This window comes from Carica papaya, chromosome 8, assembly GCF_054855325.1.
Source record: "Carica papaya isolate Zhongbai chromosome 8, ASM5485532v1, whole genome shotgun sequence".
Taxonomy (NCBI): Eukaryota; Viridiplantae; Streptophyta; class Magnoliopsida; order Brassicales; family Caricaceae; genus Carica; species Carica papaya.
In genome coordinates, this window is record NC_142316.1 from 15,871,051 (window position 1) to 15,896,969 (window position 25,919).

Here is a 25,919-nt window from a genome sequence, read left to right on the forward strand (position 1 = left end):
TTGGGCGAGAGTAGTACAAGGATGGGTGACTCCTGCGAAGTCCTTATATTTCACCCATTTTCTTGGGAAGTACTCGTGTTGCACCCATTTTTTTGCAGATGATTCTTTCAACGTTACGCGCGACTTGAATTATGGTCCGCAGGTTTATTCGCAAATGTGAGTCACGGCGCCGTGGTATTTTACTTGATATTTTAACGAGAACGGGAGGTGCAGTGCGCACGCACATGGAAACAAATGACGGGAGGGGGAAGAAAGGGGAAGGAATGTATGTATTTACAGATTGAAATTAAACAGTTGCGATCATACCAGCCTTAATGCACCGGATCCCATAAGAATCTCCCCAGTTAAGTGTGCTTGGGCGAGAGTAGTACTCGGATGGGTGACCTCTTGGGAAGTCCTCGTGTCGCTCCAATTTTTTTTCAGACGGGTCGTTCGACGTTACACGCGACTGGAGCTATGGTCCACTAGTTTATACGCAAATGTGAGTCAAGAAAAAGGTCATTTTAATCGATATTAGAACGAGAAGGAGAGGTGCTGCGTGAACGCACAAGGATACAAATGATGGGAGGGGGGAGGGAAGGAGAAGGAGTGTATGTATTTTCAGCGCGAAATGAAACAGGTGCAATCATACCAGCACAAATGCACCGGATCCCATCAGTACTCCGCAGTTTAGTGTGCTTTGGCGAAAGTAGTACAAGGATGGGTTACCTCCTAGGAAGTTCTCATGTTGCACCCATTTTTTTTTTCAGATGGGCCGTTCAACGTTAAGTGCGACTGGAACTATGGTCCGCTGGTTTATACGCAAATGTGAGTCAAGACGTAGGGGTATTTTAATTAATATTAGAACGAGAAGGAGAGGTGAAGTGTGAACGCGCCAGGAAACAAATGACGGGAGGGGGAAGAAAGGAGAAGGAGTAATGCACCGGATCCCATCAGAACTCCGGACTTAAGTGTGCTTTGGCGAGAGTAGTACTCGTATAAGTGACCTCCTGGGAAGTCCTCATGTTGCACCCATTTTTTTTTGGATGGGTCGTTCGACGTTACGCGCGAATGGAATTATGAACCGCTGGTTCATTCACAAAGGTGAGTCACGGTGCCGGGGCATTTTACTTAATATTAGAACGAGAATGAGAGATGCAGAGTGCAAGCACAAGGAAACAAATAACGGGAGGGGGGATGGAAGGAGAAAGAGTGTATGTATTTGCAGCGCAGAATGAAACATGAGCGATCATACCAGAACTAATGCAACGGATTATATCAGAACTCCGCAAGCTAAATGTGTTTGGGCGAGAGTAGTACTAGGATGGGTGATCTCCTGCGAAGTCCTTATATTTCACCCATTTTCTTTGGAAGTCCTCGTGTTGCACCCTTTTTTTGGCAAATGATTCTTTTGACGTTACGCGCGATTTTAATTATGGTCCGCAGGTTTATTCGCAAATGTGAGTCACGGTGCCGTCGCATTTTACTTGATATTAGAACGAGAACGGGAGGTGTAGTGCGCACGCACAATGAAACAAATGACGGGAGGGGGATGAAAGGAGAAGGATTTTATGTATTTGCCGCGCAAAATTAAATAGGTGCGATCATACCAGCACTAATGCACCGGTTCCCATTAGAACTCCGTAGTTAAGTGTGCTTGGGGTAGAGTAGTACTCGTATGGGTGACCTCCTGTGAAGTCCTCGCGTCGCACTAATTTTTTTTCAGACAGGGTCGTTCGACGTTACGTGCGACTGAAACTAGGGTCCGCTGGTTTATACGCAAATGTGAGTCAAGAAGCTGGGGCATTTTAATCGATATTAGAATGAAAAGGAGAGATGGAGTGTGAACGCACAAGGAAACAAATTATGGGAGGGGCAGGGAAGGAGAAGGAGTGCATGTATTTTCAGCACGAAAAGAAACAGGTGCTATCATACCAGCACTAACGCAACGGATTCTATCAAAACTTCGCAGGTAAGGGTGCTTGGGCGAGAGTAGTACTAGGATGGGCGACGTCCTGTGAAGTCCTTATATTTCACCCATTTTCATGGGAAGTCCTCGTTTTGCACCAATTTTTTTGCAGATGATTCTTTCGACGTTACGCGCAACTTGAATTATGGTCCGCAGGTTTATTCCCAAATGTGAGTCACGGCACCGCGATATTTTACTTGATATTAGAACGAGAACGAGAGGTGTAGTGCGCACGCACAAGAAAACAAATGACGGGAGGGGGAAGAAAGGAGAAGGAGTGTATGTATTTGCAGCGCGAAATTAAATAGTTGCGATCATACCAGCACTAGTCACCGGATCACATCAGAACTCTACAGTTAGGTGTGTTTGGGCGAGAGTAATAGTCGGATGGGTGACCTCTTGGGAAGTCCTCGTGTCGCACTAATTTTTTTTCAGACGGGTCGTTCGACATTACACGCGACTGGAACTATGGTTTGCTGGTTTATACACAAATGTGAGTCAAGGAGCAGGGGCATTTTAATCGATATTAGAACGAGAAGGAGAGGTGCAGTGTGAACGCACAAGGAAACAAATGATGGGAGGGGAGAGGAAAGGAGGAGTGTATGTATTTTCAGCACAAAATGAAACAGGTGCGATCACACCAGCACAAATGCACCAGATCCCATCATATATCCGTAGTTAATTGTGCTTTGGCGAAAGTAGTACAAGGATGGGTTACCTCCTAGGAAGTTCTTGTATTGCACCCATTTTTTTCTTAAGATGGGTCGTTCGACGTTACGCACGACTGGAACTATGGTCCGCTGGTTTATACGCAAACGTGAGCCATGACGCAGGGGCATTTTAATTGATATTAGAACGAGATGGTGAGGTGAAGTGTGAACGCACCAGGAAACAAATGACGGGAGGGGGAAGAAAGAGTAGGAGTGTATGTATTTGCAGCGGATCCCATAAGAACTCCGCAGTTAAGTGTGCTTGGGCGAGAGTAGTACTGGGATGGGAGACCTCCTGCGAAGTCCTCTTGTGGCACCCATTTTTTTTTCGGATGGGTCGTTCGACGTTACACGCGAATGGAATTATGAACCGCTGGTTCATTCGCAAAGGTGAGTCACGATGCCGGGGCATTTTACTTGATATTAGAACGAGAAGGAGAGATGTAGAGTGCACGCACAAGGAAACAAATGACGGGAGTAGGGATTGAAGGAGAAAGAGTGTATGTTTTTGCAGCGCAGAATGAAACGTGAGCGAACATACCAGCACTAATGCAACGGATTCTATTAGAACTCCGCAGTTAAGGATGCTTGGGCGAGAGTAGTACTACGATGGGTGACCTCCTGCGAAGTCCTTATATTTCACCCATTTTCTTGGGAAGTCCTCGTGTTGCACCCATTTTTTTGCAAATTAATCTTTCAACGTTACGCTCGACTTGAATTATGGTCCGCAGGTTTATACGCAAATTTGAGTCACGGAGCCGTGGCATTTTACTTGATATTTGAACAAGAACGGGAGGTGCAGTGCGCACACACAAGCAAACAAATGACGGGAGGGGGAAGAAAGTAGAAGGAGTGTATGTATTTGCAGTGCGAAATTAAACAGGTGCGATGATACCAGCACTAATGCACCGGATCCCATCAGAACTCCGTAGTTAAGTGTGCTTGGGCGAGAGTAGTACTCGGATGGGTGGCCTCCTGGAAAGTCCTCGTTTCCCACATATTTTCTTTCAGACGAGTCGTTCAATGTTACCCGCGACTGGAATTATGGTCCGCTGGTTTATAGGCAAATGTGAGTCAAGAAGTAGGGGCATTTTAATCGATATTAGAAGGAGAATGAGAGGTGCAGTGTGAATGCACAAGGAAACAAATAATGGGAGGGGGGAGGGAAAAAGAAAGAGTGTATGTATTTTCAGTCGGAAATGAAACAGGTGCGATCATACCAGCATAAATGCACCGGATCCCATCAGAACTCCGCAGTTAAGTGTGCTTTGGCGAAAGTAGTACAAGGATGGGTTACCTCCTGGGAAGTTCTTGTGTTGTGTCCATTTTCTTTTTCAGACGGGTCGTTCGACGTTACGCACGACTGGAACTATGGTCCACTGGTTTATACAAAAATGTGAGTCAAGACGTAGGGGTATTTTAATTGATATTAGAAAGAGAATGAGAGGTGAAGTGTGAACGCACCAGGAAACAAATGACGGGAGGGGGAAGAAAGGAGAAGGAGTGTATGTATTTGCAGCGCGAAATGAAACAGGTGCAATCATACCAGCACTAATGCATTGGATCTAATCATAACTCTGCAGTTAAGTTTGCTTGGGCGAGAGTAGTTCTAGGATGGGTGACCTCCTGGGAAGTCCTCATGATGCACCCATTTTTTTTCGGATGGGTCGTTCGACGTTACGCGCGAATGGAATTATGAACCGCTGGTTCATTCGCAAAGGTGAGTCATGGTACCGGGGCATTTTACTTGATATTAGAACGAGAAGGAGAGATGCAGAGTGTACGCACAAGGAAACAAATGATGGGAGGGGGGATGGAAGGAGAAAGAGTGTATGTATTTGCAGCGCAGAATGAAACATGAGCGATCATACCAGCACTAATGCAACGGATTCTATCAGAACTCTGCAAGTTAAGGGTGCTTGGGCGAGAGTAGTACTAGGATGGGTGACCTCCTGCGAAGTCCTTATATTTCACCAATTTTCTTGGGAAGTTCTCGTGTTGCACCCATTTTTTTGCAGATGATTCTTTCGACATTATGCGCGACTTGAATTATGGTCCGTAGGTTTATTCGCAAATGTGAGTCACGGCGCCGTGACATTTTACTTGATATTAGAACGAGAATGGGAGGTGCAGTGCGCACGCACAAGGAAACAAATGACGGGAGGGGGAAGAAAGTAGGAGTGTATGTATTTGCAGTGCGAAATTAAATAGGTGCGATTCTACCAACACAATTGCACCGGATCCCATTAGAACTCCGCAGTTATGTGTGCTTCGGCGAAAGTAGTACAAGGATGGGTTACCTCTTGGGAAGTTCTCGTGTAGCACCCATTTTTTTTTCAGATGAGCCGTTCGACGTTACTCGCGACATGAACTATGGTCTGCTTGTTTATACGTAAATGTGAGTCAAGACGCATGGGCATTTTAATTGATATTAGAACGAGAAGGAGAGGTAAAGTGTGAACGCACCAGGAAACAAATGACGGTAGGGGGAAGAAAGGAGGAGTGTATGTATTTGCAGCGTAAATTAAAACAGTTATGATCATACCAGCACTAATGCACCGTATCCCATCAGAACTCCGCAGTTAAGTATGCTTGGGTGAGAGTAGTACTGGGATGGGTGACCTCCTGGGAAGTCCTCGTTTTGCACCCATATCTTTTCGGATGGGTCATTCGACGTTACGAGCTTATGGAATTATGAACCGTTGGTTCATTCGCAAAGGTGAGTCACGGTGCCGGGGTATTTTTCTTGATATTAGAACGAGAATAAGAGATGCAGAGTGCACACATAAGGAAACAAATGATGGGAGGGGGGATGAAAGGAGAAAGAGTGTATGTATTTGCAGCGTAGAATGAAACATGAGCGATCATACCAGCACTAATGCAACGTAATCTATAAGAACTCCGCAAGTTAAGGGTGCTTGGGCGAGAGTAGTATAAGGATGGGTGACCTCCTGCGAAGTCCTTATATTTCACCCATTTTCTTGGGAAGTCCTCGTGTTGCACCCGTTTTTTTGCAGATGATTCTTTCGACGTTATGCGCGACTTGAATTATGGTCTGTAAGTTTATTCGCAAATGTGAGTCACGGTGCCGTGACATTTTACTTGATATTTGAACGAGAACGGAAGGTGCAATGAGCACGTACAAGGAAACAAATGACGGGAGGGGGAAGAAAGGAGAAGGAGTGTATGTATTTGCAGCGCGAAATTAAACAGGTACGATCATACCTGCATAAATGCACCGGATCCCATCAGAACTCCGCAGTAAAGTGTGCTTTGGCGAAAGTAGTACAAGGATGGGTTTCCTCTTGGGAAGTTCTATTGTTGCACCCATTTTTTCTTTCAGATGGGCCGTTCGACGTTACGCGCGACATGAATTATGGTCCGCTTGTTTATACACAAATGTGAGTCAAGACGCAGGGGCATTTTAATTGATATTAGAACGAGAAGGAGAGGTGAAGTGTGAACGCACCAGGAAACAAATGACGGGAGGGGGAAGAAAGGAGAAGGAGTGTATGTATTTACAACGCAAAATGAAACAGGTGTGATCATACCAGCACTAATGCACCATATCACATCAGAACTTCGCAGTTAAGTGTGCTTGGACGAGAGTAGTACTCGGATGGGTGACCTCCTGGGAAGTCCTCGTGTTGCACCCATATCTTTTCGGATTGGTCGTTCGACATTCAGCGCGAATGGAATTATTAATCGTTGGTTCATTCGCAAAGGTGAGTCACGGTGCCGGAGCATTTTACTTGATATTAGAACGAGAAGGAAAGATTCAAAGTGCATGCACAAGGAAACAAATGACGGGAGGGGAGATGGAAGGAGAAAGAGTGTATGTATTTGCAGTGTAGAATGAAACATGAGCGATCATACCAGATTTAATGCAACGGATTCTATCAGAACTCCGCAAGTTAAGGGTGTTTGGGCGAGAGTAGTACTAGGATGGGTGACCTCCTGCAAAGTCCTTATATTTCACCCATTTTCTTAGAAAGTCCTCGTGTTGCACCCATTTTTTTGCAGATGATTCTTTCGACGTTACGTGTGACTTGAATTATGGTCCGCAGGTTTTTTCGCAAATATGAGTCACGGCGCCGTGGCATTTTACTTGATATTTGAACGAGAACGGGAGGTGTAGTGCACACGTACAAAGAAACAAATGACGGGAGGGGGAAGAAAAGAGAGGGAGTGTATGTATTTGTAATGCAAAATTAAAAAGGTGCGATCATACCAGCACTATTGCACCGGATCCCATCAGAACTCTGCAATTAAGTGTGCTTGGGCGAGAGTAGTACTCGGATGGGTGTCCTCCTAGGGAGTCCTCATGTTGCAAAAATTTTTCTTTCGGATGGGTCGTTCGACGTTACGCGCGAATGGAATTATGAACCGCTAGTTCATTCGCAAAGGTGAGTCACGGTGCCGGATAATTTTATTTGATATTAGGATGAGAAGGAAAGATGCAATGTGCACGCACAAGGAAACAAATGACGGGAGGGGGGATGGAAGGAAAAAGAGTGTATGCATTTGCAGCGCAGAATGAAACATGAGCGATCATACCAGCACTAATGCAACGGATTCTATCAGAACTCCACAGGTAAGGGTGCTTGGGCGAGAGTAGTACTAGGATGGGTTACCTCCTGCGAAGTCATTGTATTTCACCCATTTTCTTGGGAAGTCCTGGCGTTGCACCCATTTTTTTGCAGATGATTCTTTCAACGTTACGCGCGACTTGGATTATGGTCCGCAAGTTTATTCGCAAATGTGAGTCACTACGCCATGGCATTTTACTTGATATTAGAATAAGAACGAGAGGTGCAGTGCGCACGCACAAGGAAACAAATGATAGGACGGGGAAGAAAGGAGAAGGAGTGTATGTATTTGCAGCGCAAAATTAAACATTTGCGATCATACCAGCACTAATACACCGGATCCCATCAGAACTCCGCAGTTAAGTGTGCTTTGGCGAAAGTAGTACAAGGATGGGTTACCTCCTGGGAAGTTCTCGTGTTGCACCCTTTTTTTTTTTAAGTTGGGTGGTTTGACTTTAGGCATGACTGGAACTATGGTCCGCTGGTTTATACGCAAATGTGAGTCTAGACGCATGGGCATTTTAATTGATATTAGAACGAGAAGGAGAGGTGAAGTGTGAATGCACAAGGAAACAAATGATGGGAGGGGGGTGGGAAGGAGATCGAGTGTATGTATTTTCAGAACGAAAAGAAACAGTCGCCATCGTACCAGCACAGATGCACCGGATCCCATCAGAACTCTGCAGTTAAGTGTGCTTTAGCGAAAGTAGTTCAAGGATGGGTTACCTCTTGGGAAGTTCTCGTGTTGCACCCATTTTTTTTTCAAATGGGTCGTTCGACATTACGCGCGACTGGAACTATGGTCCGCTGCTTTATACGCAAATGTGAGTCAAGATGCATGGGCATTTTAATTTGATATTTGAACGAGAAAGAAAGGTGAAGTGTGAACGCACTAGGAAACAAATGACGGGAGGGGGAAAAAAGGAGGAGTATATGTATTTGCAGCGCGAATTGAAACAGGTGCGATCATACCAGCACTAATGCACCGGATCCCATCAGAACTCCGCAGTTAGGTGTGCTTGGGTGAGAGAGAAGTACTCGGATGGGTGACCTCCTGGGAAGTCCTCGTGTTGCACCAATTTTTTTTCGGATGGGTCGTTGGACGTTACGCACGAATGGAATTATGAACCACTGGTTCATTCGCAAATATGAGTCACGGTGCCGGGGTTTTTTACTTGATATTAGAACGAGAAGGAGAGATGCAGAGTGCATGCACAAGAAAACAAATGACAGAAGGGGGGATGGAAGGAGAAAGAGTGTATGTATTTGCAGCGCAGAATGAAACATGAGCGATCATACCAGCACTAATGCAACAGATTCTATCAGAACTCCACAAGTTAATGGTGCTTGGGCGAGAGTAGTACTAGAGTGGGTGACCTCCTGTGAAGTCCTTATATTTCACGCATTTTCTTGGAAAGTTCTCGTGTTGCACTCATTTTCTTTTTCAGATGGGTCGTTCGACGTTACGCGCGAATTGAATTATGAACTGCTGGTTCATTCGCAAAGGTTAGTCACGGTTCCGGGGTAATTTACTTGATATTAGAACGAGAAGGAGAGATGCAGAGTGCACGCACAAGGAAATAAATGACGGGAGGGGGGATGGAAGGAGAAAGAGTGTATGTATTTGCAGCGCAGAATGAAACATGAGCGATCATACCAGCACTAATGCAACGGATTCTATCAGAACTCCACAGGTAAGGGTGCTTGGGCGAGAGTAGTACTAGGATGGGTTACCTCCTGCGAAGTCATTGTATTTCACCCATTTTCTTGGGAAGTCCTGGCGTTGCACCCATTTTTTTGCAGATGATTCTTTCAACGTTACGCGCGACTTGGATTATGGTCCGCAAGTTTATTCGCAAATGTGAGTCACTACGCCATGGCATTTTACTTGATATTAGAATAAGAACGAGAGGTGCAGTGCGCACGCACAAGGAAACAAATGATAGGACGGGGAAGAAAGGAGAAGGAGTGTATGTATTTGCAGCGCAAAATTAAACATTTGCGATCATACCAGCACTAATACACCGGATCCCATCAGAACTCCGCAGTTAAGTGTGCTTTGGCGAAAGTAGTACAAGGATGGGTTACCTCCTGGGAAGTTCTCGTGTTGCACCCTTTTTTTTTTTTTAGTTGGGTCGTTTGACGTTACGCATGACTGGAACTATGGTCCGCTGGTTTATACGCAAATGTGAGTCTAGACGCATGGGCATTTTAATTGATATTAGAACGAGAAGGAGAGGTGAAGTGTGAATGCACAAGGAAACAAATGATGGGAGGGGGGTGGGAAGGAGATCGAGTGTATGTATTTTCAGAACGAAAAGAAACAGTCGCCATCGTACCAGCACAGATGCACCGGATCCCATCAGAACTCTGCAGTTAAGTGTGCTTTAGCGAAAGTAGTTCAAGGATGGGTTACCTCTTGGGAAGTTCTCGTGTTGCACCCATTTTTTTTTCAAATGGGTCGTTCGACATTACGCGCGACTGGAACTATGGTCCGCTGCTTTATACGCAAATGTGAGTCAAGATGAATGGGCATTTTAATTTGATATTTGAACGAGAAAGAAAGGTGAAGTGTGAACGCACTAGGAAACAAATGACGGGAGGGGGAAAAAAGGAGGAGTATATGTATTTGCAGCGCGAATTGAAACAGGTGCGATCATACCAGCACTAATGCACCGGATCCCATCAGAACTCCGCAGTTAGGTGTGCTTGGGTGAGAGAGAAGTACTCGGATGGGTGACCTCCTGGGAAGTCCTCGTGTTGCACCAATTTTTTTTCGGATGGGTCGTTGGACGTTACGCACGAATGGAATTATGAACCACTGGTTCATTCGCAAATATGAGTCACGGTGCCGGGGTTTTTTACTTGATATTAGAACGAGAAGGAGAGATGCAGAGTGCATGCACAAGAAAACAAATGACAGAAGGGGGGATGGAAGGAGAAAGAGTGTATGTATTTGCAGCGCAGAATGAAACATGAGCGATCATACCAGCACTAATGCAACAGATTCTATCAGAACTCCACAAGTTAATGGTGCTTGGGCGAGAGTAGTACTAGAGTGGGTGACCTCCTGTGAAGTCCTTATATTTCACGCATTTTCTTGGAAAGTTCTCGTGTTGCACTCATTTTCTTTTTCAGATGGGTCGTTCGACGTTACGCGCGAATTGAATTATGAACTGCTGGTTCATTCGCAAAGGTTAGTCACGGTTCCGGGGTAATTTACTTGATATTAGAACGAGAAGGAGAGATGCAGAGTGCACGCACAAGGAAATAAATGACGGGAGGGGGATGGAAGGAGAAAGAGTGTATGTATTTGCAGCGCAGAATGAAACATGAGCGATCATACCAGCACTAATGCAACGGATTCTATCAGAACTCCGAAAGTTAAGGATGCTTGGGCGAGAGTAGTACTAGGATGGGTGACCTCCTGCAAAGTCCTTATATTTCACCCATTTTCTTAGGAAGTCCTCGTGCTGCACCCATTTTTTTACAGATGATTCTTTCGACGTTACGCGCGACTTGAATTTTGGTTCGCAGGTTTATTCGCAAATGTGAGTCACGCCACCGTGACATTTTACTTGATATTTGAACAAGAATGGGAGGTGCAGTGTGCATGCACAAGGAAACAAATGACGGGAGGGGGATGATAGGAGAAGGAGTGTATGTATTTGCAGTGCGAAATTAAACATGCGCAATAATACCATCACTAATACACCGGATCCCATCAGAACTGCGCATCTAAGTATGCTTGAGTGAGAGTAGTGCTCGGATTGGTGACCTCCTGGGAAGTCCTCGTGTCGCACCAATTTTTTTTCAGACGGGTCGTTCGACGTTACGTGCGACTGGAACTATGGTCTGCTGGTTTTGACGCAAATGTGAGTCAAGAAGCAGGAGCATTTTAATCAATATTAGAACGAGAAGGAGAGGTGCAGTGTGAACGCACAAGGAAACAAATGATGGGAGGGAGGAGGGAAGGAGAAGGAGTGTATGTATTTTCAGCACGAAATGAAACAAGTGCGATCATACCAGCACAAATGCACCGGATCCCATCAGAACTCCGCAATTAAGTGTGCTTTGGTAAAAGTAGTACAAGGATGGGTTACCTCCAGGGAAGTTCTGTTGTTGCACCCATTTTTTTTTCAGATGGGTTGTTCGAAGTTACGCGCGACTGGAACTATGGTCTGCTAGTTTATACGCAAATGTGAGTCAAGACGCAGGGGCATTATAATTGATATTAGAACAAGAAAGAGAGATGAAGTGTGAACACACCAGGAAACAAATGACGGGAGGAAGAAGAAAAGAGAAGGAGTGTATGTATTTGCAGCGCGAAATGAAATAGGTGCGATCATACCAGCACTAATGCACCGGATCCCATCATAACTACGCAGTTAAGTGTGCTTGGGTGAGGGTAGTACTCGGATGGGTGACCTCCTTGGAAGTCCTCGTGTTGCACCCATTTTTTTTCGGATGGGTCGTTTGACATTACGCGCGAATAGAATTATGAACCGCTGGTTCATTCGCAAAGGTGAGTCACGGTGCCGGGGCATTTTACTTGATATTAGAATGAGAAGAAGAGATGCAGAGTGCACGCACAAGGAAATAAATGACGGGAGGGGGGATGGAAGGAGAAATAGTCTATGTATTTGCAGCGCAGAATGAAACATAAGCGATCATACTAGCACTAATGCAACGGATTCTATCACAACTCCGCAATTAAGGGTACTTGTGCGAGAGTAATAGTAGGATGGGTGACCTCCTGCGAAGTCCTTATATTTCACACATTTTCTTGGGAAGTCCTCGTGTCGCAACAATTTTTTTGCAGATGATTCTTTCGACGTTACGCGCGACTGGAACTATGGTCCACTGCTTTATACGCAAATGTGAGTCAAGACGCAGGGGCATTTTAATTGATATTAGAATGAGAAGGAGAGGTGAAGTGTGAACGCACTAGGAAACAAATGACGGGAGGGGGAAGAAAGGAGAAGGATTGTATGTATTTGCAGCGCGAAATGAAACAGGTGCGATCATACCAGAACTAATGTACCAGATCCCATCAGAACTCTGCGGTTAAGTGTGCTTGGGCGAGAGTAGTACTCGGATGGGTGACCTCCTCGGAAGTCCTCTTGTTGCACCCATTTTTTTTTAGATGGGTCGTACGACGTTACGCGCGAATGGAATTATGAACCGCTGGTTCATTCGCAAAGGTGAGTCACGGTGCCGGGGCATTTTACTTGATATTAGAACGAGAAGGAGAGATGCAGAGTGCACGCACAAGAAAACAAATGACGGGAGGGGGGATGGAAAGAGAAAGAGTGTATGTATTTGCAGTGCAGAATGAAACATGAGCAATCATACCAGCACTAATGCAACGGATTCTATAAGAACTCCGCAAGTTAAGGGTGCTTGGGCGAGAGCAGTACTAGGATGGGTGACCTCCTTCGAAGTCATTATATTTCACCCATTTTCTTTGGGAAGTCCTTGTGTTGCACCCATTATTTTGTAGATGATTCTTTCGACGTTTCGCGCGACTTGAATTATGGTTCGCAGGTTTATTCGCAAATGTGAATCACGACGCCGTGGCATTTTACTTTATATTTGAACGAGAAAGGGAGGTGCAGTGCGCACGCTCAAGGAAACAAATGACGCGAGGGGGAAGAAAGGAGAAGGAGTGTATGTATTTGCATCGCAAAATTAAACATGTGCGATCATACCAGCATTAATGCACCAGATCCCATCAGAACTCCGCAGCTAAGTGTTCTTGGGCGAGAGTAGTACTCGGATGGGTGACCTCCTGGGAAGTCCTCGTGTCGCACCAATTTTTTTTCAGATGGGTCATTCGACGTTACGCGCGACTGGAACTATGATCCGCTGGTTTATACGAAAATGTGAGTCAAGAAGCAGGGATATTTTAATCGATATTAGAACGAGAAGGAGAGGTGCAGTGTGAACGCACAAGGAAACAAATGATGAGAGGGGGAGGGAAGGAGAAGGAGTGTATGTATTTTCAGCACGAAATAAATAGGTGGGATCATACCAGCACAAATGCACCGGATCCAATAAGAACTCCGCAGTTAAGTGTGCTTTGGTGAAAGTAGTACAAGGATGGGTTACCTCCTGGGAAGTTCTCGTGTTGCACCTATTTTTTTTTCCAGATGGGCCGTTCGACGTTACGCGTGACTGGAGCTATGGTCCGCTGGTTTATACGCAAATGTGAGTCAAGACGCAGGGGCTTTTTAATTGATATTAAAACGAGAAGGAGAGGTGAAGTGTGAACGCACAAGGAAACAAATGACGGGAAGGGGAAGGAAAGGAGAAGGAGTGTATGTATTTTCAGCGCGAATTGAAACAGGTGTGATCATACCAGCACTAATGCACCGAATCCCATCAGAACTCCGCAGTTAAGTGTGCTTTGGCAAAAGTAGTACAAGGATGGGTTACCTCTTGGGAAGTTCTCGTGGTGCACCCATTTTTTTTTCAGATGGGTTGTTCGACGTTACGCGCGACTGGAACTATGGTCCGCTGGTTTATACGCACATGTGAGTCAAGACGCAGGGGCATTTTAATTGATTTTAGAATGAGAAGAAGTGGTGAAGTGTGATCGCACCAAGAAACAAATGACGGAAGGGGGAAGAAAGGAGAAGGAGTGCATGTATCTGCAGCGCAAAATGCAACATGTGCGATCATACCAGCACTAATGCACTAGATCCCATCAAAACTCTACAGTTAAGTGTGTTTGGGCGAGAGTAGTACTCGGATGGCTTACCCCCTGGGAAGTCCTCGTGTGCACCCATTTTTTTTCGGATGGGTGGTTCGACGTTACTCGCGAATGGAATTATGAACCGTTGGTTCATTCAAAAAGGTGAGTCACAGTGCCGGGGCATTTTACTTGATATTAGAACGAGAAGGAGAGATGCAGAGTGCACGCACAACGAAATAAATGACGGGAGGGGGTATGGAAGGAGAAAGAGTGTATGTATTTACAGCGCAGAATGAAACATGAGCGATCATACCAGCACTAATGCAACGGATTTTATCAGAACTCCGCAAATTAAGGGTGCTTGGGCGAGTGTAGTACTAGGATGGGTGACCTCCTGCGAAGTCCTTATTTTTCACCCATTTTATTGAGAAGTCCTCGTGTTGCACCCATTTTTTTGCATATGATTCTTTCGACGATACGCGCGATTTGAATTATGGTCTGTAGGTTTATTTGCAAATGTGAGACACGGTACCGTGGCATTTTACTTGATATTAGAACGAGAACGAGAGGTGTAGTGCGCACGCACAAGGAAACAAATGACGGGAGGGAGAAGAAAGGAGAAAAAGTGTATGTATTTGCAGCGGGAAATTAAACAGATGCGATCATACCAGCATTAATGCACCAGATCCCATAAGAAACTACGTAGTTATTTGTGCTTGGGCGAGAGTAGTACTCGGATGGGTGACCTCTTGGGAAGTCGTCGTGTCGCACCAATTTTTTTCAGATGAGTCGTTCGACGTTACGCGCGACTGGAGCTATGGTCCGCTGGTTTATACACAAATGTGTGTCGAGAAGCAGGTGCATTTTAATCGATATTAGAACGAGAAGGAGAGGTGCAGGGTGAACGCACAAGAAAACAAATGATGGGAGGGGTGAGGGAAAGAGAAAGAGTGTATGTATTTTCAGCGCGAAATGAAATAGGTGCGATCATACCAGCACAAATGCACCGGATCCCATCAGTACTCGGCAGTTAAGAATGCTTTGGCGAAAGTAGTACATGGATGGGTTACCTTCTGGGAAGTTCTCGTGTTGCACCCATTTTTTTTTTCAGATGGGACGTTCGACATTACGCGCGACTGGAACTATGGTCCACTGGTTTATACGCAAATGTGAGTCAAGAAGTAAGGGCATTTTAATCGATATTAGAACGAGAAGGAGATGTGCAGTGTGAACGCACAAGGAAACAAATGATGGGAGGGAGGAGAGAAGGAGAAGGAGTGTATGTATTTTCAGCACGAAAGGAAATAGGTGCGATCATACCAGCACAAATGCACTGGATCCCATTAGAACTCCGCAGTTAAGTGTGCTTTGGCGAAAGTAGTACAAGGATGGGTTACCTCCTGGGAAGTTATAGTGTTGCACCCATTTATTTTTTTTAGATGGGTCGTTCAACGTTACGCGCGGCTAGAACTATGGTCCGCTGGATTATATGCAAATGTGAGTCAAGACGCAGGGGCATTTTAATTGATATTAGAACGAGAAGGAGAGGTGAAGTGTGAACGCACCAGGAAACAAATGACGGAAGGGGAAAGAAAGGAGAAGGAGTGTATGTATTTACAGCACGAAATGAAACAGGTGCGATTATACCAGCACTAATACACCAGATCCCTTCAGAACTCTGCAGTTAAGTTTGCTTGGGTGAGAGTAGTACTCGGATGGGTAACCTCCTGGGAAGTCTTCGTGTTGCATCCATTTCTTTTCGGAGGGGTCGTTCGATGTTACGCGCGAAAGGAATTATGAACCGCTAGTTCATTCGCAAAGGTGAGTCACGGTGCCGGGGCATTTTACTTAATATTAGAACGAGAAGGAGAGATGCAGAGTGCAAGCACAAGGAAACAAATGACGGGAGGGGGAATGGAAGGAGAAAGAGTGTATGTATTTACAGCGCAGAATGAAACATGAGCGATCATACTAGCACTAATGCAACAGATTCTATCAGAACTCCGCAGTTAAGGGTGCTTGGGCGAGAGTAGTACTAGAATGGGTGACCTCTTGCGAGGTCCTTATATTTCACCCATTTTCTTGGGAAGTCCTCGTGTTGAACCCATTTTTTCGCAGATAATTTTTTCGACGTTACGCGCGACTTTAATTATGGTCTGTAGGTTTATTCGCAAATGTGAGTCACGTCGCCGTGGAATTTTACTTGATATATTAACGAGAACGGGAGGTGCAGTGCGCACACACAAGGAAACAAATGACGGGAGGGGGAAGAAAAGAGAAGGAGTGTATGTATTTGCAGCGCGAAATTAAACAGGTTCGATCATACCAGCATTAATGCACCACATCCCATCAGAACTCCGCAGTTAAGTGTGCTTGGTCGAGAGTAGTACTCGGATTGGTGACCTCCTGAGAAGTCCTCGTGTCGCACCAATTTTTTTTCAGACGGGTCGTTCGACGTTACACGCGACTGGAACTATTGTTCGCTAGTTTATACTCAAATGTGAGTCAAGAAGCAGGGGCATTTTAATCCATATTAGAACGAGAAGGAGAGGTGAAGTGTGAACGCACCAGGAAACAATTTACGGGAAGGTGAAGAAAGGAGAAGGAGCGTATGTATTTGCAGCGTGAAATGAAACAGGTGCGATCATACCAGCACAAATGCACCGGATCCCATCAGAACTCCGCAGTTAAGTGTGCTTTTGCAAATGTAGTACAAGGATGGGTTACAACTTGGGAAGTTCTCTTGTTGCACCCACTTTTTTTTTAAGATGGGTCGTTCGACGTTACGCGCGACTGGAACTATGGTCCGCTGGTTTATACGCAAATGTGAGTCTAGACGCAGGGGCATTTTAATTGATATTAGAACGAGAATGAGAGGTGAAGTGAGAACGCACCAGGAAACAAGTGAAGGGAGGGGGAAGAAATGAGAAGGAGTGTATGTATTTGCAGCGCGAAATGAAACAGCTGCGTCATACCAGCACTAATGCATCGGATCCCATAAGAACTCCTCAGCTAAGTGTGCTTGGGCGAGAGTAGTACTCAGATGGGTGACCTCCTGGGAAGTTCTCGTGTTGCACCCATTCTTTTTCGAATGGGTTGTTCGACATTACACGCGAATGGAATTATGAACCGCTGGTTCATTCGCAAAGGTGAGCCACGGTGCCGAGACATTTTACTTGATATTAATAAGGTGCGATCATACCAGCACTAATGCACCGTATCCCATCAGATCTCCGTAGTTAAGTGTGCTTGGGCGAGAGTAGTACTCGGATGGGTGACCTCCTGGGAAGTCCTCCTGTTGCACCTATTTTTTTTCGGATGGGTCGTTCGACGTTATGTGCGAATAGAATTATGAACCGCTGGTTAATTCGTAAAGGTGAGTCGCATTGCCGGGGCATTTTACTTGATATTAAAACTAGAAGGATAGATGCAGAGTGCACGTACAAAGAAACAAATGATGGGAGGGGGGAGGGAAGGAGAAGGAGTGTATGTATTTGCAGCGCAGAATGAAACATGTGCGATCATAAATGCACCGGATCCCATCAGAACTCCGCAGTTAAGTGTGCTCGGGCAAGAGTTGTACTCGGATGGGTGTCCTCCTAGGAAGTCCTCGTGTTACACCCATTTTTTTTCGGATGGGTCGCTCGACGTTACGCGCTAATGGAATTATGATCAGCTAGTTCATTCGCAAAGGTGAGTCACGGTGCCGGGGCACTTTACTTGATATTGGAACGATAAGGAGAGATGCAGAATGCATGCACATGGAAACAAATGACGGGAGGGGGGATGGAAGGAGAAAGAGTGTATGTATTTGCAGCGCAGAATGAAACATGAGCGATCATACCAGAACTAAGGCAACAGATTCTATCAGAACTCCGCAAGTTAAGGGTGTTTGGGCGAGAGTAGTACTAGGATGGGTGACCTCCTGCGAAGTCCTTATATTTCACCCATTTTCTTGGAAAGTCCTCGTGTTGCACCCATTTTTTTGCAGATGATTCTTTCGACGTTACGCGCGACTTGAATTATGATCTGCAGGTTTATTCGCAAATGTGAGTCACGGCGCCGTTGCATTTTACTTAATATTTAAACGAGAACGGGAGGTGCAGTGCACACGCACAAGGAAACAAATGACGGGAGGGGAAAGAAAGGAGAAGGAGTGTATGTATTTGCAGCTCGAAATTAAACAGGTGCGATCATACGAGCACTAATGTACCAGATCCCATCAGAACTCGGCAGTTAAGTGTGCTTGGTTGAGAGTATTACTCGGATGGGTGACCTCTTGGGAATTCCTCATGTCGCACCAATTTTTTTTTAGACGGGTCGTCCGATGTTACGTGCGACTGGAACTATGGTCTGCTGGTTTATACACAAATGTGAGCCAAGAAGCAGGGGCATTTTAATCGATATTAGAAGGAGAAGAAAAGGTGCAGTGTGGACGCACAAGAAAACAAATGATGGGAGGGGGGAGGGAAGGAGAAGGAGTGTAAGTATTTTCAGCACGAAATGAAAGAGATGCGATCATACCAGCACAAATGCACCGGATCCCATCATAACTCCGCAGTTAAGTGTGATTTGGCGAAAGTAGTTTAAGGATGGGTTACCTCTTGGGAAGTTCTCGTGTTGCACTAATTTTTTTTTTCAGATGGGTTGTTCGGCATTACGCGCGACTGAAACTATGGTCCGCTGGTTTATACGCAAATGTGAGTCAAGTCGTAGGGGTATTTTAATTGATATTAGAATGAGAAGGAGATGTGAAGTGTGAACGCACCAGGAAACAAATGACGGAAGAGGGAAGAAAGGAGAAGGAGTGTATGTATTTGCAGCGCCAAATGAAACAGGTGGGATCATACCAGCACTAATGCACCGGATCCCATCAGAACTCCGTAGTCAAGTGTGCTTGGGCGAGAGTAGTACTCGGATAGGTGACCTCCTAGCAATTCTTCGTGTTGCACCCATTTTTTTCTGGATGGGTCGTTCGACGTTACGCGCGAATTGAATTATGAACCGCTGGTTTATTTGCAAAGGTGAGTCACAGTGCCAGGGCATTTTACTTGATATTAGAATGAGAAAGAGAGATGCAGAGTGCACGAACAAAGAAACAAATGATGGGAGGGGGGATGGAAGGAGAAATAGTGTATGTATTTGCAGCGCAGAATGAAACATGAGAGATCTTACCAGCACTAATGCAACGGATTCTATCAGAACTCCGCAAGTTAAGGGTGCTTGGGCGAGAGGAGTACTAGGATGGGTCACCTCCTTCGAAGTCCTTATATTTCACCCATTTTCTTGGAAAGTTCTCGTATTGCACCCATTTGTTTTGCAGAAGATTCTTTCGACGTTACGCACGAGTTGAATTATGGTCCGCAGGTTTATTCGCAAATGTGAGTCATGGCGGCGTGGCATTTTACTTGATATTTGAACGAGAACGGGATGTGCAGTGCGCACGCACAAGGAAACAAATGACGGGAGGGGGAAGAAAGGAGAAGGATTGTATGTATTTGCAGCGCGAATTTAAACAGGTGCGATCTTACCAGTACTAAAGCCCCAGATCCCATCAGAACTCCGCAGGTAAGTGTGCTTGGGCGAGAGTAGTACTCGGATGGGTGACCACTTGGGAAGCCCTCGTGTTGCACCTATTTTTTTCGGATGGGTTGTTCGACGTTATGCGCGAATGGAATTATAAACCGCTGGTTCATTTGCAAAGGTGAGTCACGGTGCCGGGGCATATTACTTGATATTAGAACAAGAAAGAGAGATGCAGAGTGCACGCACAAGGAAACAAATGACGAGAGGGGGGATGGAAGGAGAAAGAGTGTATGCATTTGCAGTGAATAATGAAACATGAGGGATCATACCAGCACTAATGCAACGGATTCTATCAGAACTCCGCAGTTAAGGGTGCTTGGGCGAGAAAAGTACTCGGATGGGTGACCTCCTGCGAAGTCCTTATATTTCACCCATTTTCTTGGGAGGTCCTCGTGTTGCACATATCTTTTTGCAGATGATTCTTTCGACGTTACACACGACTTGATTTATGGTTCGCAGGTTTATTCGCAAATGTGAGTCACGGCGCCGTGGCATTTTACTTAATATTAGAACGAGTACGGGAGGTGCAGTGCGCACGCACAAGAAAACAAATGACGGGAGGAGGAAGAAAAGAGAAGGAGTGTATGTATTTGAAGCACAAAATTAAACAAGTGGCATCATACAAGCAGTAATGCACTGGATCCCATCAGAACTCTGCAGTTAAGTGTGCTTAGTCGAGAGTAGTACTCGGATGGGTGACCTCTTGGGAAGTCCTTGTATCGCAACAATTTTTTTTCAGATGGGTCGTTCGACGTTACGCGCGACTGGAACTATAGTCCGCTGGTTTATACGCAAATGTGAGTCAAGAATCAGGGGCATTTTAATCGATATTAGAACGAGAAGGAGAGGTGCAGTGTGAACGCACAAGGAAACAAATGATGGGAGGTGGGGAGGGAAGAAGGAGTGTATGTATTTTCAGCACGAAATTAAACAGGTGCGGTCACACCAGCACAAATGCACCGGATCCCATCAGAATTCCGCAGTTAAGTGTGCTTTGGCGAAAGTAGTACAAGGATGGGTTACCTCCTGGGAAGTCCTCGTATCGCAACAATTTTTTTTCAGAGGAGTCGTTCGACGTAACGCGCGACTGGAACTATGGTCCGCTGGTTTATACGCAAATGTGAGTCAAGAATCAGGGGCATTTTTATCGATATTAGAACGAGAAGGAGAGGTGCAGTGTTAACGCACAAGGAAACAAATGATGGGAGGGGGGGAGGGAAGAAGGAGTGTATGTATTTTCAGCACGAAATTAAACAGGTGTGGTCACACCAGCACAAATGCACCGGATCCCATCAGAACTCCGCAGTTATGTGTGCTTAAGCGAAAGTAGTACAATGATGCGTTACCTCCTGGGAAGTTCTCGTGTTGCACCAATTTTTTTTTCAGATGTGCCGTTCGACGTTACGCGCGACTTTAATTATGGTCCGAAGATTTATTCACAAATGTGAGTCACGGCGCCGTGGCATTTTACTTGATATTTGAACAAGAACGAGAGGTGCAGTGCGCACGCACAAGGAAACAAATGACGGGAGAGGGAAGAAAGGAGAAGGAGTTTATGTATTTGCAGCGCAAAATTAAACATGTCCGATCATACTAGCACTAATGCATTGAATCCCATCAGAACTCCGTAGTCAAGTGTGCTTGGGCGAGAGTAGTACTCGGATGGGTGACCTCCTGGGAAGTCTTTGTGTCGCACTAATTTTTTTTTCAGACGGGTCGTTCGACGTTACGCGCGACTGGAATTAGGATCCACAGGTTTATACGCAAATGTGAGTCAAGAAGTAGGGGCATTTTAATCGATATTAGAACGAGAATGAGAGATGCAGAGTGCACGCACAAGGAAACAAATGACGGGAGGGGGGATGGAGGGAGAAAAAGTGTATGTACTTGCAGCGCAGAATGAAACATGAGCAATCATACCAGCACCAATGCAACGGATTCTATCAGAACTCCGCAAGTTAAGGGTGCTTGGGCGAGAGTAGCACTAGGATGGGTGACCTCCTGCGAAGTTCTTATATTTCACCCATTTTCTTAGGAAGTCCTCGTGTTGCACCCATTTTTTTGGCAGATGATTCTTTCGACGTTATGCGCGACTTGAATTATGGTCGCCAGGTTTATTCGCAAATGTGAGTCACGGCGTTGTAGCATTTTACTTGATATTAGAACGAGAACGGGAGGTGCAGTGCGCACGCACAAGGAAACAAATGACGGGAGGGGGACGAAAGGGGAATGAGTTTATGTATTTGCAGCGCGAAATTAAACAGGTGCAATCATTCCAGCACTAACGCACCGGATCCCATCAGAACTCCACAGTTAAGTGTGCTCGGGCGAGAGTAGTACTCAGATGGGTGACCTTTTGAGAAGTCCTCGTGTCGCACCAATTTTTTTTCAGACGGGTCGTTCGATGTTTCGCGCGACTGTAACTAGGGTCCGCTGGTTTATACGCAAATGTGAGTCAAGAAGCAGGGGCATTTTAATCGATATTAGAACAAGAATGAGAGGTGAAGTGTGAACGCACAAGGAAACAAATGACCGGAGGGGGAAGAAAGGAGAATGAGTGTATGTATTTGCAGCGCGAAATTAAACAGGTGCGATCATACCAGCACCAATGCAACGGATTCTATCAGAACTCCGCAAGTTAAGGGTGCTTGGGCGAGAGTAGCACTAGGATGGGTGACCTCCTGCGAAGTCCTAATATTTCCCCCATTTTCTTAGGAAGTCCTCGTGTTGCACCTATTTTTTTGCAGATGATTCTTTCGACGATACGCGCGACTTGAATTATGGTCCTCAGGTTTATTCGCAAATGTGAGTCACGGCACCGTAGCATTTTACTTGATATTAGAACGAGCACGGGAGGTGCAATGTGCACGCACAAGGAAACAAATGACGGGAGGGGGAAGAAAGGAGAATGAGTGTATGTATTTGCAGTGCAGAATTAAACAGGTGCGATCATACCAGCACTAATGCACCGGATTCCATTAGAACTCCGTAGTTAAGTGTGCTTGGGCGAGAGTAGTACTCGGATGGGTGACCTCCTGAGAAGTACTCGTGTCGCACCAATTTTTTTTCAGACAGGTCGTTCGACGTTACGCGCGACTGGAACTGGGGTCCGCTGGTTTATACGCAATTGTGAGTTAAGAAGCAAGGGCATTTTAATCGATATTAGAACGAGAAGGAGAGGTGCAGTGTGAACGCACAAGGAAACAATTGAAGGGAGGGGGAGGGAAGGAGAAGGAGTGTATGTATTTTCAGCAAGAAATAAAACAGGTGCGATCACACAATCACTAATGCAACGGATTCTATCAGAACTCCGTAGGTAAGGGTGCTTCGGCGAGAGTAGTACTAGCATGGGTTACCTCCTGCGAAGTCCTTATATTTCACCCATTTTCTTAGGAAGTCCTCGTGTTGCACCCATTTTTTGGTAGATGATTCTTTCGACGTTACGCGCGACTTGAATTATGGTCCTCAGGTTTATTCGCAAATGTGAGTCACGGCGCTGTAGCATTTTACTTGATATTAGAACGAGAATGGGAGGTGCAGTGCGCACGCCCAAGGAAACAAATGACGGGAGGGGGAAGAAAGGAGAATGAGTTTATGTATTTGCAGTGCGGAATTAAACGGGTGTGATCATACCAGCACTAATGCACCGGATCCCATTAGAACTCCGCAGTTAAGTGTGCTTGGGCGAGATTAGTACTCGTATGGGTGACCTCTTGGGAAGTCCTCGTGTCGCACCAATTTTTTTTCAGATGGGTCGTTCGACGTGACGCACGACTGGAACTAGGGTCCGCTGGTTTATACGCAAATGTGAGTTAAGAAGCAGGGGCATATTAATCGATATTAAAACGAGAAGGAGAGGTGAAGTGTGAACGCACAAGGAAACAAATGACCGGAGGGGGAAGAAAGGAGAAGGAGTGTATGTATTTGCAGCGCGAGATTAAACAGGTGCGATCATACCAGCACTAATGCACCGGATCCCTTCAGAACTATACAGTTAAGTGTGCTTGGGCGAGAGAAGTACTCGGATGGGTGACCTCCTGGGAAGTCTTTGTGTCGCACTAATTTTTTTTTCAGACGGGTCGTTCGACGTTACGCGCGACTGAAACTAGGGTCCACAGGTTTATACGCAAATGTGAGCCAAGAAGCAGGGGCATTTTAATCGATATTAGAACGAGAAGAAGAGATGCAGAGTGCACGCACAAGGAAACAAATGACGGGAGGGGGGATAGAGGGAGAAAAAGTGTATGTACTTGCAGCGCAGAATGAAACATGAGCAATCATACCAGCACCAATGCAACGGATTTTATCAGAACTCCGCAAGTTAAGGGTGCTTGGGCGAGAGTAGCACTGGGATGGGTGATCTCCTGCGAAGTTCTTATATTTCACCCATTTTCTTAGGAAGTCCTCGTGTTGCACCAATTTTTTTGCAGATGATTCTTTCGACGTTATGCGCGACTTGAATTATGGTCGCCAGGTTTATTCGCAAATGTGAGTCACGGCGCTGTAGCATTTTACTTGATATTAGAACGAGAACGGGAGGTGCAGTGCGCACGCCCAGGGAAACAAATGACGGGAGGGGGAAGAAAGGAGAATGAGTTTATGTATTTGCAGTGCGGAATTAAACGGGTGTGATCATACCAGCACTAATGCACCGGATCCCATTAGAACTCCGCAGTTAAGTGTGCTTGGGCGAGAGTAGTACTCGGATGGGTGACCTCTTGGGAAGTCCTCGTGTCGCACCAATTTTTTTTCAGACAGGTCGTTCGACGTTACGCGCGACTGGAATTGGGGTCCGCTGGTTTATACGCAATTATGAGTCAAGAAGCAAGGGCATTTTAATCGATATTAGAACGAGAAGGAGAGGTGCAGTGTGAACACACAAGGAAACAATTGACGGGAGGGGGAGGGAAGGAGAAGGAGTGTATGTATTTTCAGCAAGAAATAAAACAGGTGCGATCACACAATCACTAATGCAACGGATTCTATCAGAACTCCGTAGGTAAGGGTGCTTCGGCGAGAGTAGTACTAGCATGGGTTACCTCCTGCGAAGTCCTTATATTTCACCCATTTTCTTGTGAAGTTCTCGTGTTGCACCCATCTTCTTTTTTTCAGATGTGCCGTTCGACGTTACGCACGACTTTAATTATGGTCCGCAGTTTTATTCGCAAATGTGAGTCACGGCGCCGTGACATTTTACTCGATATTTGAACGAGAACGAGAGGTGCAGTGCGCACGCACAAGGAAACAAATTACGGGAGGGGGAAGAAAGGAGAAGGAGTTTATGTATTTGCAGCGCGAAATAAAATCGGTGCGATCATACCAGCACTAATGCACCGGATCCCATCAGAACTCTGCAGTTAAGTGTGCTTGGGCGAGAGTAGTACTCGGATGGGTGACCTCCTAGGAAGACCTCGTGTCGCACTAATTTTTTTTTCAGACGGGTCGTTCTACGTTATGCGCGACTGGAACTAGGTTCCCTTGGTTTATACGCAAGTGTGAGTCAAGAAGCTGGGGCATTTTAATCGATATTAGAATGAGAATAATAGTTGCAGAGTGCACGCACAAGGAAACAAATGACGGGAGGGGGGATGGAGGGAGAAAAAGTGTATGTATTTGCAGCGCAGAATGAAACATGAGCAATCATACCAGCACCAATGCAACGGATTCTATCAGAACTCCGCAAGTTAAGGGTGCTTGGGCGAGAGTAGCACTAAGATGGGTGACCTCCTGCGAAGTCCTTGTATTTCACCCATTTTCTTAGGAAGTCCTCGTGTTGCACCCATTTTTTGGCAGATGATTCTTTCGACGTTACGCGCGACTTGAATTATGGTCATCAGGTTTATTCGCAAATGTGAGTCACGGTGATGTAGCATTTTACTTGATATTAGAATGAGAACGGGAGGTGCAGTGCGCACGCACAACGAAACAAATGACGGGAGGGGGAAGAAAGGAGAATGAGTTTATGTATTTGCAGCGCAAAATTAAACAGGTGCGATCATACCAGCACTAATGCACCGGATCCCATTAGAACTCCGCAGTGAAGTGTGCTTGGGCGAGATTAGTACTCGGATGGGTGACCTCTTGGGAAGTCCTCGTGTCGCACCAATTTTTTTTCAGACGGGTCGTTCGATGTTTCGCGCGACTGGAACTAGGGTCCGCTGGTTTATACGCAAATGTGAGTCAAGAAGCAGGGGCATTTTAATCGATATTAGAACGAGAATGAGAGGTGAAGTGTGAACGCACAAGGAAACAAATGATCGGAGGGGGAAGAAAGGAGAATGAGTGTATGTATCTGCAGCGCGAAATTAAACAGATGCGATCATACCAGCACCAATGCAACGGATTCTATCAGAACTCCGCAAGTTAAGGGTGCTTGGGCGAGAGTAGTG

At 45.7% G+C, this 25,919-nt stretch overlaps 5 non-coding genes and 34 pseudogenes across 5 annotated transcripts; all 39 read left to right on the forward strand.

Moving 5' to 3' along the window:
• The first annotated feature begins 292 nt into the window (after positions 1-292).
• Positions 293-412, forward strand: LOC148242676 (5S ribosomal RNA; annotated as a pseudogene).
• A 205-nt stretch (positions 413-617) lies between these two features.
• LOC148242677 (5S ribosomal RNA) lies at positions 618-736 on the forward strand (annotated as a pseudogene).
• Positions 737-1,575: 839 nt separating this feature from the next.
• LOC148242678 (5S ribosomal RNA) lies at positions 1,576-1,694 on the forward strand (annotated as a pseudogene).
• A 1,845-nt stretch (positions 1,695-3,539) lies between these two features.
• Positions 3,540-3,658, forward strand: LOC148242679 (5S ribosomal RNA; annotated as a pseudogene).
• A 206-nt stretch (positions 3,659-3,864) lies between these two features.
• On the forward strand, positions 3,865-3,983 carry LOC148242680 (5S ribosomal RNA; annotated as a pseudogene).
• A 1,206-nt stretch (positions 3,984-5,189) lies between these two features.
• On the forward strand, positions 5,190-5,308 carry LOC148242681 (5S ribosomal RNA; annotated as a pseudogene).
• A 561-nt stretch (positions 5,309-5,869) lies between these two features.
• LOC148242682 (5S ribosomal RNA) lies at positions 5,870-5,988 on the forward strand (annotated as a pseudogene).
• A 207-nt stretch (positions 5,989-6,195) lies between these two features.
• LOC148242683 (5S ribosomal RNA) lies at positions 6,196-6,314 on the forward strand (annotated as a pseudogene).
• Positions 6,315-6,875: 561 nt separating this feature from the next.
• Positions 6,876-6,994, forward strand: LOC148242684 (5S ribosomal RNA; annotated as a pseudogene).
• Positions 6,995-7,555: 561 nt separating this feature from the next.
• On the forward strand, positions 7,556-7,674 carry LOC148242685 (5S ribosomal RNA; annotated as a pseudogene).
• Positions 7,675-8,205: 531 nt separating this feature from the next.
• On the forward strand, positions 8,206-8,326 carry LOC148242686 (5S ribosomal RNA; annotated as a pseudogene).
• Positions 8,327-9,244: 918 nt separating this feature from the next.
• LOC148242687 (5S ribosomal RNA) lies at positions 9,245-9,363 on the forward strand (annotated as a pseudogene).
• A 532-nt stretch (positions 9,364-9,895) lies between these two features.
• LOC148242688 (5S ribosomal RNA) lies at positions 9,896-10,016 on the forward strand (annotated as a pseudogene).
• A 1,243-nt stretch (positions 10,017-11,259) lies between these two features.
• Positions 11,260-11,378, forward strand: LOC148242689 (5S ribosomal RNA; annotated as a pseudogene).
• A 206-nt stretch (positions 11,379-11,584) lies between these two features.
• On the forward strand, positions 11,585-11,703 carry LOC148242690 (5S ribosomal RNA; annotated as a pseudogene).
• A 560-nt stretch (positions 11,704-12,263) lies between these two features.
• On the forward strand, positions 12,264-12,382 carry LOC148242691 (5S ribosomal RNA; annotated as a pseudogene).
• Positions 12,383-12,944: 562 nt separating this feature from the next.
• On the forward strand, positions 12,945-13,063 carry LOC148242692 (5S ribosomal RNA; annotated as a pseudogene).
• A 204-nt stretch (positions 13,064-13,267) lies between these two features.
• Positions 13,268-13,386, forward strand: LOC148242693 (5S ribosomal RNA; annotated as a pseudogene).
• A 208-nt stretch (positions 13,387-13,594) lies between these two features.
• LOC148242694 (5S ribosomal RNA) lies at positions 13,595-13,713 on the forward strand (annotated as a pseudogene).
• Positions 13,714-13,919: 206 nt separating this feature from the next.
• LOC148242695 (5S ribosomal RNA) lies at positions 13,920-14,039 on the forward strand (annotated as a pseudogene).
• Positions 14,040-14,923: 884 nt separating this feature from the next.
• On the forward strand, positions 14,924-15,042 carry LOC148242696 (5S ribosomal RNA; annotated as a pseudogene).
• Positions 15,043-15,250: 208 nt separating this feature from the next.
• LOC148242697 (5S ribosomal RNA) lies at positions 15,251-15,369 on the forward strand (annotated as a pseudogene).
• Positions 15,370-15,577: 208 nt separating this feature from the next.
• LOC148242698 (5S ribosomal RNA) lies at positions 15,578-15,696 on the forward strand (annotated as a pseudogene).
• A 560-nt stretch (positions 15,697-16,256) lies between these two features.
• LOC148242699 (5S ribosomal RNA) lies at positions 16,257-16,375 on the forward strand (annotated as a pseudogene).
• A 205-nt stretch (positions 16,376-16,580) lies between these two features.
• LOC148242700 (5S ribosomal RNA) lies at positions 16,581-16,699 on the forward strand (annotated as a pseudogene).
• Positions 16,700-16,906: 207 nt separating this feature from the next.
• On the forward strand, positions 16,907-17,024 carry LOC148242701 (5S ribosomal RNA; annotated as a pseudogene).
• A 108-nt stretch (positions 17,025-17,132) lies between these two features.
• LOC148242702 (5S ribosomal RNA) lies at positions 17,133-17,251 on the forward strand (annotated as a pseudogene).
• An 878-nt stretch (positions 17,252-18,129) lies between these two features.
• Positions 18,130-18,248, forward strand: LOC148242703 (5S ribosomal RNA; annotated as a pseudogene).
• Positions 18,249-18,780: 532 nt separating this feature from the next.
• On the forward strand, positions 18,781-18,899 carry LOC148242704 (5S ribosomal RNA; annotated as a pseudogene).
• Positions 18,900-19,461: 562 nt separating this feature from the next.
• Positions 19,462-19,580, forward strand: LOC148242705 (5S ribosomal RNA; annotated as a pseudogene).
• An 882-nt stretch (positions 19,581-20,462) lies between these two features.
• LOC148242706 (5S ribosomal RNA) lies at positions 20,463-20,581 on the forward strand (annotated as a pseudogene).
• Positions 20,582-21,110: 529 nt separating this feature from the next.
• On the forward strand, positions 21,111-21,229 carry LOC148242707 (5S ribosomal RNA; annotated as a pseudogene).
• A 563-nt stretch (positions 21,230-21,792) lies between these two features.
• LOC148242708 (5S ribosomal RNA) lies at positions 21,793-21,911 on the forward strand (annotated as a pseudogene).
• Positions 21,912-22,471: 560 nt separating this feature from the next.
• On the forward strand, positions 22,472-22,590 carry LOC148242709 (5S ribosomal RNA). Its single transcript, XR_015815022.1, has one exon. It is a non-coding gene; the product is annotated as a 5S ribosomal RNA (ribosomal RNA).
• Positions 22,591-23,149: 559 nt separating this feature from the next.
• Positions 23,150-23,268, forward strand: LOC148242710 (5S ribosomal RNA). Its single transcript, XR_015814993.1, has one exon. It is a non-coding gene; the product is annotated as a 5S ribosomal RNA (ribosomal RNA).
• A 205-nt stretch (positions 23,269-23,473) lies between these two features.
• LOC148242711 (5S ribosomal RNA) lies at positions 23,474-23,592 on the forward strand (annotated as a pseudogene).
• Positions 23,593-24,154: 562 nt separating this feature from the next.
• On the forward strand, positions 24,155-24,273 carry LOC148242712 (5S ribosomal RNA). Its single transcript, XR_015816010.1, has one exon. It is a non-coding gene; the product is annotated as a 5S ribosomal RNA (ribosomal RNA).
• Positions 24,274-24,836: 563 nt separating this feature from the next.
• LOC148242713 (5S ribosomal RNA) lies at positions 24,837-24,955 on the forward strand. Its single transcript, XR_015814981.1, has one exon. It is a non-coding gene; the product is annotated as a 5S ribosomal RNA (ribosomal RNA).
• Positions 24,956-25,517: 562 nt separating this feature from the next.
• Positions 25,518-25,636, forward strand: LOC148242714 (5S ribosomal RNA). Its single transcript, XR_015814444.1, has one exon. It is a non-coding gene; the product is annotated as a 5S ribosomal RNA (ribosomal RNA).
• The last annotated feature ends 283 nt before the right edge of the window (positions 25,637-25,919 follow it).